This window comes from Piliocolobus tephrosceles, chromosome 1 (genome assembly GCF_002776525.5).
Source record: "Piliocolobus tephrosceles isolate RC106 chromosome 1, ASM277652v3, whole genome shotgun sequence".
Classification (NCBI taxonomy): Eukaryota; Metazoa; Chordata; class Mammalia; order Primates; family Cercopithecidae; genus Piliocolobus; species Piliocolobus tephrosceles.
In genome coordinates, this window is record NC_045434.1 from 72522041 (window position 1) to 72536825 (window position 14785).

The 14785-nt window shown below is 39.1% G+C and overlaps 1 protein-coding gene across 1 annotated transcript in view; it reads right to left on the bottom strand.

The window, feature by feature from the left end:
* Positions 1 to 14785, bottom strand: part of USH2A (usherin) — a 798346-nt gene that overhangs the window by 86038 nt on the left and 697523 nt on the right. The gene's annotated exons all lie outside the window — the stretch shown is intronic.

The following is a 14785-nucleotide window of genomic DNA, read 5'->3' on the forward strand; positions in this document are numbered from 1 at the left end:
CCTCTCCTCTCCTCTCCTCTCCTCCCCTCCCCTCCCCTCCCTTCCCCTCCCCTCCCCTGCCTTTCCTTTCCTTTTTTTGATGGAGTCTTGCTCTGTCACGCAGGCTGGAGTGCACTGGCAGATCTCGGTGCACTGCAACCTCTACCTCCTGAGTTCAAGCAATTCTCCCTGCCTCAGCCTCCCAAGTAGCTGGGATTACAGGTGATCACAACCATGCCTGGCTATTTTTTGTGTTTTTAGTAGAGATGGGGTTTCACCATGTTGACCAGGCTGGTCTCAAACTCCCGACCTCAGGTGATCTGCCCACCTCGGCTTCCCAAAGTGCTGGGATTACAGGCGTGAGCCACAGTGCCCGGCCAGAAGAAAACTTTTTCTTTTTTTGAAATTCTGGAGTAGTATCTCCAGACAGGACCCTGTCAACACACTATGACACCATCATATCTTCATGTGCTGATTTCTTCTCTGAAAACCTATTTTGAATCATACTCGCCACTATTTACTGAGTGTTGTCTCAGTTCCTGTGACTCTAAGAGGTGCTGCCTCTCTGAGGAGTGCGCTGTTAGGCATAACCTCCTGAAGGCACACAATGAGAAAAAAAGCCAGAGCCAGTCTCTAATCCATGTTTCCTGACCCCAACCCATGCTGCTAACCACCTCACTCAATAGCTCTGCTAGGCATCTCTTGGGAGCATTTTGATATATATATTTTAAATCAGTTGTTTTAATATCAGCCCAATTAATGGGGGCATATTGGAAAAATGTTCCCCACGTGACCTCCTGAAGCAGAGACTTGCCATCAGATGTTTCAAAACCAGGCTTCTGTTTCTTTGCCTGAATAAGGTAATGTCTGTTCTACTTTTCTTCGATTTGAATTTCACCAGCTGTTCAAAGGACAGACCTCTCCCAAAAGCCTTCTCTGAACTTTTCCAGTCCAAGTGAACTTTTAATTGTTTGAATCTTTTATCAATTGTTTTCTGTATTTATACTAGGCAATGAATCATATCAAGCTCTGTAGCATCTCTTTGTCCTGTTGAACTATAATTTGTGGCTTTCATTGATGTTTAGCTTTTCATAAATAACAATTGCTCCTCTAGGCTGAAACTCAAGAAGCAATACTGGATAATAGAAAGAAAAGGCTTTAGACACTGAGAGAGCTGCAATCAAAACCCAACTCTGCAGCTAGCTGTGTGACCTTGGGTATGTTACTTAACCTCTCTGAGTTTCCATTTCCTCATTAATAAATTTAGGTAATAATACTCCACAGATTGGTTATTGAGGTGAAATAAGATGGCATGTATAAAGTGTCCACAATATGTTTCATGTGGAAGTTGTCAGCTTATAAATTGAAATTGGAATATATAAACGATGCTTTCTCAGTTTGATTTAGCTGTAAACATACAGATTTCCTTTTAGGTGAAATATGAAGCATTGCAAAGCATTTGAAAAACAATTTCTGAAATATGATTATAGGTTAGCAAGAAACCAGAAGTAAAAGCTAAATATTAAAGAGAAAAATAAAGCAGGGAAGAGGAATAGAAAGTGTGTGTGAAGGAGAGGGGAGTGAAATTGTAGCTGAGTAGGTCAGGTAAGGCTTTAGTGATAGTAACTTTTCAGTTAAGACCAGAAGAAAGTGTGGGAGCCAACCACGGGGACGCCTGGAGCAGAGCTTTCCAGGCAGAGGATGCTCTAGTCAAAAGATTACTAGCCCTGCCCTTTGTGCCATGAGGAAATAATAACTTAATGGGTTCTCATTAATTTTAATGCATGCATGCAAAAGAATAATTTTTTGGTTTCCTAGGTTTTTTCCCTCTCTTTTTTCTTTTTTAGTTTAAAGGGCAAATTATATCCTGGTCTTTTTCCCTTTGGGGAAATGGAGAAGAAAAAAGGGCTTAAAGATAAGGCAACTCTCCACTGGGAATTAAAAGTAGTTTTTTCTTTAAATTTTTCTACAAACTTTTATCTGGACTTTTACTTTAACAAATTGTGTTTATAACATCTTAGAAGACCAAAAAGTTGGAGAATTTTGCAATTTTAGAGAATAAAACATTGATATGACCTATATGGAATTTTTAAGTGCCAAGGTGTTTTTGGTGTAATAGGTCTAAAAATATTTGAAGGGTTGATGCCTTACTCAAATATTAATGGTCTTTACTGTAATTCCCAAAGATTTATGATTATCTTAAGTAAGCTGCCTCTTAATATCATGCCCCAAATAGTGGGATGGCAGAAATTATACTTTTAAAATTTAATTTAATTTAAAGTTCCAGGATACACATGCAGGATGTACGGATTTGTTACATAGGTAAACGTGTGCCATGGTGGTTTGCTGCACCTATTAACCCATCACCTAGGTATTAAGCCCAGCATGCATTAGCTACTTATCCTGATGCTCTTCCTCCCCTCACCCCCACAATAGGCCCCAGTGTGTGTTGTTCCCCTCCCTGTGTCCATGTATTCTCATTGTTCAGCTCCCACTTACAAGTGAGAACATGCAGTATTTGGTTTTCTGTTCCTGGGTTAGTTTGCTGAGGATAGAAATTATGCTTTTAATTCTTGATGTCATCATTAAGGAAGATAGTGGAGTCTTAACGCTTTTCCCCAAAAACAAAAAAATACTTCAAAAGGTTAACTTCTATCATTTTGTTTAGAATTCGTTAGCTCTCTCCTCACCTTATCTGTTTCATTTTTTGTACATGGACAGGGTTGTGGTACCAGATGTGTACTTAGGCACACTATGAATTGTGACACTTGATTTAGAAAACACTGCTGTTGGGACACACATGAGAATTAGAATAAAGCACTAGATGGACAGGGCTTTTCTCCCTGGAAAACTTCCAAAGGGGACGGTGCTCTTGACATTCCAGAGATAATGAAGAGTTTTCAAGACACTTTCTATTTCCATACGAGTTCCTTTGTATGCTGGGTTGCCTGCCATTATGTTTATGTAATTCTGACAGTGTTCTTAATGACACACTAACAGATTGTAAAACACGCTGCTGGCATTTACTTGTTTTTTATATTTTTAAAACAATGTCCTTCATGTAACAGTAGTTAAGCGCGGCAGAAGGACATCATTAGAGCCATGGTTAAACTGTAATTTACACCATTAGGAAGGCAGGAGCAATTTTTATTGCCTGGCAATTTTCTTGCTGAAATATTTGGACCATATGGCTCAATTTGTGTAATAACCTTAATTTCTGCACCCTTCAGGTCTGCCTCCATCTCCTACGGAATGGTAAAATGCGGTTTAGCAGAAAAGGCAACTGTCTATACTTAGAGAGTTGAGATTAATAACATGTCACGTCCTGTTTTTGGTGAAGGAATTCGAACAGCAGCCAGATGGTATCTCTACAAATAACTGTCAGGGGTCTTGATCTAATCAATACAATGTATTAATACATCTCCCTTTGCTGTTTCTCTAGGGGCTGGTGCACAACATCTGGAAAGAGTGGGGTGGGGGGGTCCGCCAAGTAGAAAGCCGATTCTTTTCAGAATCAAACTGAGCCCAATTAATTTTTCATGTATCCTTGATAACTGTTTCATAATGAGCTATGCGTCTTGACGGATTTGGGGTTGGCAGAGCAGGCTGCCCCTGCTTTCTATCCCCATTCAGTCCACTTATAGAAACCAACCCATTAATCAAGCTATCTGGCATAAAACCTGAATCTCAGCTCAGCAAGAGATCAATAACCATCCTAAAAAAACACAGAACCAGCCACTAATGGGCACAGGTATCCAGCCATGACATTAGTAATTGCTTTAGCAAAAATAAAACTCTGTATCATAATCACCCAATAGGAACTTGTACGATAAAATTCATTACTTGTGTCTTGTCAAAAAGTAACATTTACATCTGTTAAAAATATACTTGTAATTTTACTATCTAGACATGACCATTATCTTTCAGTGTTAGACAACACACCCTTTTGAATGGATTAAAACTCTCTGATTTTGTAATGTGAATATTTAATAATTCAAGTATCATATAAAATGTTTAAAAATGAGTTATTACACTTATTTTAAATTCAGAGTACCTAAGGGGGTCCTTAATACAATCTTTAGCCTGGCTGTATATGACACACGGTGAGCCTGCTGTGCTAAGAACTCTGATGTGCTGTCAGATTGGTCAGATTTCACTACTCTTTGGTTGGCTTAACGGCAAGATTTACAATTCAATTCACAAATTTTTATACTTTACCAAGTGGTATGTTTTTGTCTCAATCCTTCGCTCTTTTACCAAATTCAAGCCCGTTATATTACTTTTCAGTTGGCAAATGTCTTTGGGCTTTGCAGAGATTCCTACCCTACGGTAATTTCTGAAAGAAAGACCAAACGACTTTGTCTATGGAGAGGAATTCAGAGCCGAGATGGGGAGATGAAGGAAACCCATTAACTGCTTGGTAAAACATTCCTTATTGGCTCTTAGACAACAAGTAGAAACCTGTTTTGTCCCTAGGAGAGTCTGAGATTTTGATTAGAAAAACTCCTGGGAAGTGCTGCCAAAAAGATAGTCATTCATTGGCTGATCATCTGATCAAACCCTGCCAAGATGACAGAAAGGTCTACGGAATCATCCAGGAACGTTAAGGTGATGTCACATTCATCTTTTCTGACAACGTGACTAAGAATCATGATGCCTGTGTTTGTTCTGTCAATGGTTTGTGGTTCCACAGAATGAGTGCTGGGTTTGGAATCAGGAGTATGCGCTAGAGTCCTCCTAGGTCCTTTTAACTATTTATAAGTACAATCAATACCATGCATGACAAAATGATTGCTTATTACATTGTAATTTGTCTCTTTTCTTATTGTTTCTCCAAATACATGACGAATTTCAGAGAGAAAAGTCTATTTCTCATTTGTTTGTATCTGTTACAGCTTCTGGACCAAGTAGATTCTCAAAAGAGTACTGAATTAGATTTGATGTGTCTTGGTCCTCAATTGCAAATAACTTGCAATTTTCATATATTCATGAGACTGCAGAGAAGCAATAGCCCTGGTTTTCAACTTTAATTTTGTTTGCTGATGTCCAGTGTAGGTAAACAGAAAATTCCCTGACAATGGAGTGTTTGTGGTGGAGCTGCATAACATCAGGCGAGAAAGTTATTGAAACAACTGAATTATGTAACTAGGTAATATCTGAAATTTGGGATCCAAAATACGTGGCATCCAGAAATCCTAATTTGTGTGTAGTCATCAAAATATTTAATTTATGCAAATTTAAACCCTCTGTGACAAAGATAGAAGATAGTTGCCATTCTGGAGCCTTCTAGTCCATAGATATGATCAAAAATGCCAGCAGTTCTAGCTTAGTATGGGCACAGCACTAACAAGATGTTTCACCTTAAAAATTATATCGAGATAAAAAGATTCATTTGCAAACCCATCACATATGTATTCACAGGTGGTGGGTGTGGGTCACTGCATTTGGATTAAAAAGCAAATGTCTCTTTCTACATGAGAGGTCACTAGGTTGTGTAAGGCAAAATCTTTTCACTGTTCGGCATAATTAGAATATTCCAACAGTGGTTTCAGTAATTTAAAAATCACAGTATTGTTGTAAGTTTTTTCTAGGCTTCAGGAGCTCACAATTGTTTGGCCCAATCAAATCTGGGAACACTAGAGAAGTTATCACCCATCAAGGTAATTACTTTCAAGTTGAAATAATTACTCTATCAATGTTAATGGTCTTTCAACTTCAATAAAGCACTCACCTGCCGATAATCACAGCTAACCTCTTGCTCTAATGCAATTCCCTCTCTATTTAGTAGGTTATATTACGGCCGTTACAGTGGTCACTTGTCCTGAACAGCTGCTGAATTTCACTTTGATCGGCTGTGAACCATAAAAAAATTGGTCATCTGTGTATGATTTCCCCCTCACCCATAAGCCCTTGCAGAGCTAAGGATATGATCTCTTGGCTGTAATAGGGTACTTCAGGGGCAGCCATCTTGTTTCAGGTAGCGGCTACTTTCCATTTGTGACAAGAGCAGAGTAGTTCAATTAACTTCTGCCCTTCACTGCCATTTACAGCTTGCTGTCTCTGCTAAATGGCATGTATTCTGAATTTATGGCCTGGGCCTGTTAGTATGTGGACTAGTTCATTTTACTTTCACACACATTTTTGACAAGGCTCCACAGGAGTCTTAGGTGTCTGAAGAGGGTTTTCTTACAAGTTGGTTAAAGGCCAGAAAATAGCAACATACTTGACCCACAGGTCAAACAGTCTCCCCACCAACTAACTGTCCCTCATGTACTGATGAACTACTATTTGGCATAGGGGAAGTAGGTAGATGCCAATTTGGCATAATCCATTTGTATGATTTGAGAAGTGTGAGTGTGTGTGTGTGTGTGTGTGTGTGTGTGTGTGTGTGACCAAAATACCTCATCATGTTCTGCTGATATAATCCCAGATCTAAGGGAAAGGGCAGGGTCCTAAGAGTGTCATGGCAGGTAAACAGAACTACATATGGGGTGGAAATCTCCTGAGGAGGGCTCTTATACTGGCAGGTATGTGATGTTGTTGGGGCAGGGGGGCCAGGGATAAGACTGTAATAAACCTCAGGAGACAAAAAAAAAAAAAGCATGTTCTTGCTTCAGGCAGTTTAGAAAGGAAATAGAACCTAATCCAGTATTTGGAAAATTACGTGGAAATTGACAATGTGGTATCAGGAAACATGTAAATTTGCAAGCGCAGAGTTTTGTTGCAAGGTGAGGAACACTTAAAATGCATAAAACATAAGGTTTTTCACTCGTGACCAAATTAGTACAGTTGCCTAGACAGACCAGAACCTTATCTACATTTGCTAATTTATTCCAGTCTCTGTTTTTTCAAATAGAAGGACTGCTAAAGGTTTATAGTCTATTTATATTGCCATTTATGGTACTTTGCATATGCATTAATTTATTAGTCATTGCAGCAGCCCTATGAGATAAATGACATTTTAGTTCAGACTTGATGAGTAAGAATGAGGACAGATGAATTATAGAATGAGCCACCATTCCAGGAGGAGGGATTAACGTGTGTGAAGATCCTAATGTTGTCTTCAAGTGGAAGGATTTAAGATATGGTGTGGAAATAGAATCAATAGTACTCAGTGAAGAATTGATATGGAAGTAAGGAAGAGGGAGGACTCAAAAATGATCTGGCTTGCGCAACTAGAAAGAGAATAGGTCCATTTAGTTATATAACAGGATGTGACATAGAACTGTATTGGAGAATAATGAGTATACTTTAGAAAAATAGGTGGTAAGTAACTCCACTGGAACAGCTAGATGTATCACCGCAGGACTTATGGAAAAAACAGCTCCATCTTCCTATGAAGATCTATGTAGACAACCTATATGAGAAGACCCAAGTTCATAAAAAAAAAAAAAAAATAAAGAAGGGGATTCAATGGAGAATAAAGAGACTTTGGTTATATCCTTCCCACTTCAGGGAGGGAATGGGATTTCTCCACATTCCCCTTTCAAGGCATACAAGGAATATCCAAGAGAAGCTCTTGAAGAAACTGGGGGTGTTGCAAGAAAAGTGAGATGAACAGTCTGGTCTTGGCAAGAGGCTTCCTACTGCACTGATGAAACTCATAGGACAATTTTGATGCAATGACTAGAGTGGAAAGGGTCTTCTGTAATCCTTAAGTGATCCCAGAGTTTAGGGATAATAGGCTAACACCTAAGCTAAAACCTGTGTCTTAGTCAATGAATTCCAAAGTTGGAAGACTGGCTAGGTCTCATCCAGCATGATAGGTCAAGCAGAGAATATAGTACTGGACAAGCTGTACCTTCATTATTTGGTGGAACCAAAGTTTTCTGCAGTCCTAGTGGGTGCCAAGAAAGGAACGAGTTTTGTCAACATGATAGGACTTGATATTGGCTGCCTGCTTGGGAGAGGGGCCCCCAGAGGCCAAAAAGGTTGTAGGACAGATCTCTTGGACAATAACAAATAGTAAGAAATTAGTCAGAGAGTATACTGCTTGCTTGGGAGAGGGGCCCCCAGAGGCCAAAAAGATTGTAGAGTGGACCTCTTGGATAATAACAAATAGTAAGAAATTAGCCAGAGAGTGTATTGCCTACATCAGTGGACTATGAGGCATATAATTTCCTATGGGGACCCCTATATAACCCACCATGAGGCATCTGCTCCCTCAAAATTAATAGAAGATTAATTACAGCAATGTTGTTGAGTAAAGCTCTGTTCCTTTTTGTCTAATTCTTTCTTTTTATGCCATGATCCTGGGGGAAATAAATAAGAGAAGAAGAGGGAACTGAAGAAAGAGGAAAATGACCATGACCTCTTTCCCCACTGTAGATCCTTAAGAACAAATCAGGTTTTAATTTAGACCGGAATTGTTGTTGTTGTTGTTGTTTAAGACATAGTCTTGCTCTGTCACCCAGGCTGGAGTGTAATGGCAATCTTGACTCTGCAGACTCTGCCTCCCGGGTTCAAGCAATTCCCCTGCCTCAGCCTCCCGAGTAGCTGGAATTACAGGCTCCAGCCACCATGCCTGGCTCATTTTTGTATTTTTACTAGAGACAAGATTTCAACACGTTGGCCAGGCTGGTCTTGAATGCCTGACCTCAGGTAATCCGCCCACCTTGGCCTCCCAAAGTGCTGAGATTAAAGGCATGAGCCATTGCCCCTGGCCTAGACTGAAGTTTTTAAAAAACACCTGAAATCAGTCTTGATCACCAGTTGCACTGATCCTTGTTACTGAAAAGTGACTGGAAAACCACGGAACCTGCCTTAGATGTTACTGATGGGTGAGCAAGGGAGTCCTGATGGAGCTTGCTGGGATAAAGTGGTTGGAGAAAAATATGGCTCTTTCAAAGAAGTAATTACATAAAATTCAAAAAGACTTACATGGTTTTCATCCCTAATAATGTTGAGCAAAAGGTAGATTCTTGATATGTATTTATGAATTTCAGACAAATACATGTTTGTCTGAAACTCTAATTTGTAAGGCAAGTAAATGAAACATTAATATTAAACCCCAAATACCATCACAACTAAAAAGTTTTGCCATGGGCAGTGGCTCAAGCCTATAATTCCAACACTTTGGGATGCCACAGTGGGAGGATCTCTTGAGGCCGGGAATTTGAGACCAGCTGGGGCAATTTAGTGAGACACAATCTCTACCAAAAAATTAAAAGAAATTAGCTGGGCATGGTGGCATGCACCTGTAGTCCCAGCTACTTGGGAGGCTGAGTGGGGTGGATCACTTGAGTGCAGGACATCAAGGCTGCAGTGAGCTATCATGGTGTCACTGCATGGCAGCCTGTGTGATAGCGCAAGACCCTGTCTCTTAAAAAAAAAGGGTTATGCCAACAAATATTCATTGTTTTGTGTGATATTTACTCATCCATGTTTTGTATCTTTTACATAAAAGAATGACACAGGTATTTCTTATTATAAAATGTGAAAATCTCAGTTTATAGAACCGACACAGGAAATATGGTAATTATTTTCATTACCAAATTTTTCTTCATATTAGAAAGATAGTCACCAAAGGAGTCCTTTTGGAAAACTACGTCTCCCAGAGTATTTTTGTTGTCTAATAAATGTGTCTAGGGAGAAAAGGCTAAGAATCATCAAATTAAAAAGAGCTGCAACTAATTTAAGATCATATGTAAAGAGCAGTAATATTTTATGTTATCTAAGCCAAAATGAAAATGGGATTAAAAATAAATTTATCAATTTACTTACACACCCTTCATAATATGGCAATTGTGAAATATCTATTTTATTATATTGCTATTATTTTTGCCACATATCTACTTAATGATAAAGATATAGGAAACAAACCCTTGAGGAAATTTTGACTACCTCCTCCCTGACATTGGGAAAGGAAGCCTGGCAGCTAGAATCTAGAAACTAGAGTTAGTAATTCTGGATTTTATTCCCAGAGTGGAAGCCAATTTTTAGTGACCCATATAATTTGCTTATTTCTCAGCACCTTATGCTTGATTCTACACAGAGCGAAGCACCATTTATTTTTCAGAATACTGGGCAAATGCATGATCTGGACTTGACGTTTTATAACCCCGTGTAACAAGCAAGGATATAGTTAGGGGACAGATAATAGGTAAACCACTTTTTCTTTAAAATCCCAAATTCTCAGATTTATTTCTGCCAGCACAATGGCAGGTGCCAGTGAGAAAAAGCAAACAAACCCAAATGGTGGTAGCAATATCGTCAACCTTGCCAGGAGTGTTCCCTGTAAATACCACCATGGAACTCCTGCATGCCAAGCAAGGCTAAATACAGTTTCTTTCCTGACACCGCACAATTCATCACAGAGCTAATTGGGAAGGGAGTTTAAGGCCTTCTAACTAACGCTGTTTTCAATAATGGAAGGTATCGGTCTAAAGAGACCCCAAGAATCTTGATCTCCCTCTTTCTTCCTTAGAAAGACCTACATAGAGATGAGTAGGGAGGTGAAACTTTTCATGAGGTTGGGAGAGCAGCTAGTGATGCATTAAAACCCACACTCTTTCCATTTCTCTGCTCCTGCTGCCTCTGCTGCTGCTGCCGCTGCTGTTGTTCCTGCCAACACATACGCTTCTCATCCCCATGGAGGGCCCCCACTGCCAGTTCTCCATCCACTGCCACCACAAGCAGAATTCATGCCTCCATTGCACCTGTCTTATGTGGCTCTCTCAGCAACATCCACCTGTCTATAAACAACTCTAGGGGGACCTTGGGGCAAGCTAGTGATGGCACCACAACATGGGCAATTTATTGGTGGCCTCTTGGGCAGACAAGAGATCTTAATAAACAAGGGACTAATGCATTAGCTAATGCTAATTGCATTAGCAGTACCTCTTACGAGTCTGTGGACTGAATTGCAATCCTGCAATTGTGGGGACGGACTCTGTGCCTCATTAATGGAGAAGGCACTGTAGTTCCTTTGCCCTGAAGAATTTTAGCCAGAGTGGGCAATAAACAAAAACTTGAAAAATTTCCTACAACAGGCACAGAAAGGAAAGAAGACAGTAAAGGTGTTTAGCTGCTGCAGAAATTAGATAAATAGTAAGTACATCTAGGAAAGTACTTGGAAAGTGATTTAAAATGGAGTCTTCTACAACCCCTATGGACAATAATATAGAGATTTCTCAAAGAACTAAAAGTAGAATTACCCTTCAATCCAGCAATTTCACTGCTGGGCATCTACCCAGAGGAAAATAAATCATTATATCAAAAAAGATACCTGCATTTGTATGTTTATTACAGCACTATTCACAATAGCAAAGGTATTGAATCAACCTAAGGGTTCATCAATGGATGATTGCATAAAGAGAATGTGATATACATATATATATCTATATATAGATATATATCTATCTCCTGATTTCCATTTCCATTTTCCATATTTACTAAATAGGAATAATTTTACATACCATAGAATATAATTACATATATGAATACACACACACACACACACACACACACACACACACACACACACACTGTAGAATACTACTCAGCCATAAAAGATAATGAAATCATGTCTTTTGCAGCAACATGGATAGAACTATAGGCCATTATCCTCACGAAATAACTCAGACACAGAAAGTCAAATACTGCATGTTCTCACTTGTAAGTAGGACTACATAATGTGTACACGTGGACATAGGGTGTGGAATAATAGACACTGGAGACTTGGAAGGGTGGGAGGGAGGGAGGGAGCAGGGTGAGGGATGATAAATGACTTTATGGGTATGATATATGTTATTTGTGTGATGGTTACCCTAAAAGCCCAGATTTCACCACTGTACAATATATCCAGGTAGCAAAACTTCACTGGGACCCATTAAGTTTATACAAACATTAAAATGAAATGGGGTCTTCTAAACATGGGCAGCAGAAACACATCTGCAAGAAGCTTAAAAACCCAGAATGCCCAACAGTAACAGGCTGTGCCTCAGAACTAATCACTCATTTTTCCTCACAGTCTCTGCTCTGCTCAAGGGCCAAGTCTCATAGTAGACTTCAACAACATAGTTAAGTTTGGTATTAAATATTGACATATTGAATATAGTACTCAATGACTATTTGCCAAATCAGATGGAATTGTCAATAATTTGTTGGACCCTGAAGGCCCATTATGTTACTATGGAGAAGTCATGCTGCTCTGAACAAAGGGAGGTAGACTTAAATTATAGGAGGAAGGATTTGTCTGAGATAAAAGAAACATTCTTCTGTGATGGTGAGGAGTATAGAACATTGGATAAGTAATAGAACTTCCTTTACATTTTTTGGAAATGAAGTCTTGCTCTGTTTCCCAGGCTGGAGTGCTGTGGCAGGATCTTGGCTCACTGCAACCTCAGCCTCCTGGGTTCAAGCAATTCTCCTGCCTCAGCCTTCCAAATAGTAAAAATACTAAAAATAGTGTTTTTAATACAGACAAGATTTCACCATGTGGGCCAGGCTGTTCTCGAACTCTTGACCTTGTGATCTGCCCGCCTTAGTCTCCCAAAGTGCTGGGATCACAGGCATGGGCCACAGCGCTCGGCCTAGATATCTTTTAAACAAAAATATTGAACACAATCTCCTACACAGGGACTGTGGGAATAAATGAAATATAAAAACACTAGCTCATTTTCCGGATGACTTCTTTCAAAGGTGTCATATCATAAAGAATCATAGTGGCCCTGATGCCCTGAAAATATGGTCCAGTGGCCAGAAGGTCTGAACACTTGCCCAGACTGCTTTGTGGAAGATGTCCTTGTTTGCTTGAAAAGATCAGGTGGGACCTTTCTTAGTGAATCTAATGAAACCTTCTCTTGGAATTCTGAGAGCCAAAGATTTTGATTTTGGGAGATCACTTTGAATATACACATACACATTCAAAAATAGGACACAGAAGTATTGTTTTTAAAATTATTCTGGCTATTCTATTCGACATTGCAAGAAAAAAAATCTTTGGAAAAACAGAAGAGTGCACCAGTACTGGACTGTCAAAATGAAAGCCACGTCAGGGAGGGCCCATGTGCAAAGAGCCCTGTGCCACTTAAAGCTTGGGGTCATAGGCTTGCCTCTTTCAGAAGCTTTTTAGTGTGATAAAAATACAGCCTAGAAGATTAAATAAAGAACAGAGTTCATGGATTCATCATATACTTTAAATCTTGTGTTTTAAAATGAAGCTGGTTATGAAGGGATGACTTACAAGATATTCCACAAGGGAATTCCAACAGAAGTGTTTCAGGAGACTAAACGATTATTAGACTCATACCCCTGAAAGTTGTATTTTAAAAGATCAGAGGTTTAATCACTGCAATCCCAGTGCCTTCAATAAAAGCATATTTAAATTAAGGTGCCTCATTCAGAAAGCTATTAACAAGGGTGTTTCAGTATATTCATAAACATTTTACTTTAAGGGTGAAAGTTTAGAACATGAGTTTGAAGGATATGGTGGGAAGTAACCAACTTCCTCCTGGATCACATATCCACTAAGAAATACCTTTTACGCTTAAGAACACTGCTTCTAGGCCGGGCGCGGTGGCTCAAGTCTGTAATCCCAGCACTTCGGGAGGCCGAGATGGGCGGATCACAAGGTCAGGAGATCGAGACCATCCTGGCTAACACGGTGAAACCCTGTCTCTACTAAAAAACATACAAAAAATTAGCCGGGTGAGGTGGCGGGCCCCTGTAGTCCCAGCTACTTGGGAGGCTGAGGCAGGAGAATGGCGTAAACCCAGGAGGCAGAGCTTGCAGAAACTAGAAGATGTAATATAAAAGACTCTAGTATGTAATTTACTAATAAAAATATAGTACTAATTCTGAAATAGATAAAAATGAAAACAATGATCTTTTCATTTACATATTGCTTATTTTTTAGTCATATGAGAAAATTAAACATGAGGACAGTGGGAAAACATTGTACTTTAAACTATTAATTCGAAAAGGCTCTTCTGGAGTTTTATGAAAATATATTTGCCCACTGTAATTTAAATATTTTGATAAATGTTATACTCCATAAGATAACCTTCATATAAATTGGCCTCCCAGGATTTAAAGCATAGAAACATAGTCTTTTTATTTTTTTAAAGAATGTTTTAGTTTGTCTGCTTATTTGTTCTTATTGAGGGTTTTCCCCACTTAATAAGGTCTCGGCACATATTTGTATTTAACTCCCAAGACCACAAAATTTAATCTTATCCATGAAGCATCTCAGTTTGAGAGCTGATCTCCCAGAGCACTTCTTGCCTGACACTTGGTATATGATGTTACTCTCTCTTGTGCTGTGGTTTAAAGCTAGTAGATAGTGGAGTTTGGGATCTAAGACCCAGTGTAGTGGACATTATAGGCTGTACTCAACCGCTTCTTCTTTCTTCTTCTTTTCCCCTTATGTGCAATTAAATCTCTGCGATATAAAACAGAATACTCCCTGCAACAAGGACCATCCTGTTTCTGTATCTCCCATAGACCATGAAGCTATGCTGTACATAAAGAAAGCACTCAGGAGCTACTAGCTGATCAGGTGAACTGAGTTAAGTTGTTTTATGGGCCAGAGGAGGCCATCCCTGAAAAAAATCATAAGTAAGCTCTAGTGCATGCAATTTTTATGTGTGTGTGTGTGTGTGTGTGTATGTTTAAATATATATATGTATATATACACACACATATATACATACACACATACATACACATACATATATGCACATACTACATATATGTATATATATAATTCTATGTAATTTCATCTGAACCTGATTTCTATGAGGTATGGAGGAAAGCGTTACATTATTCCCATTTAGTATATGTGGAAAATGGAAATCAAGAAACT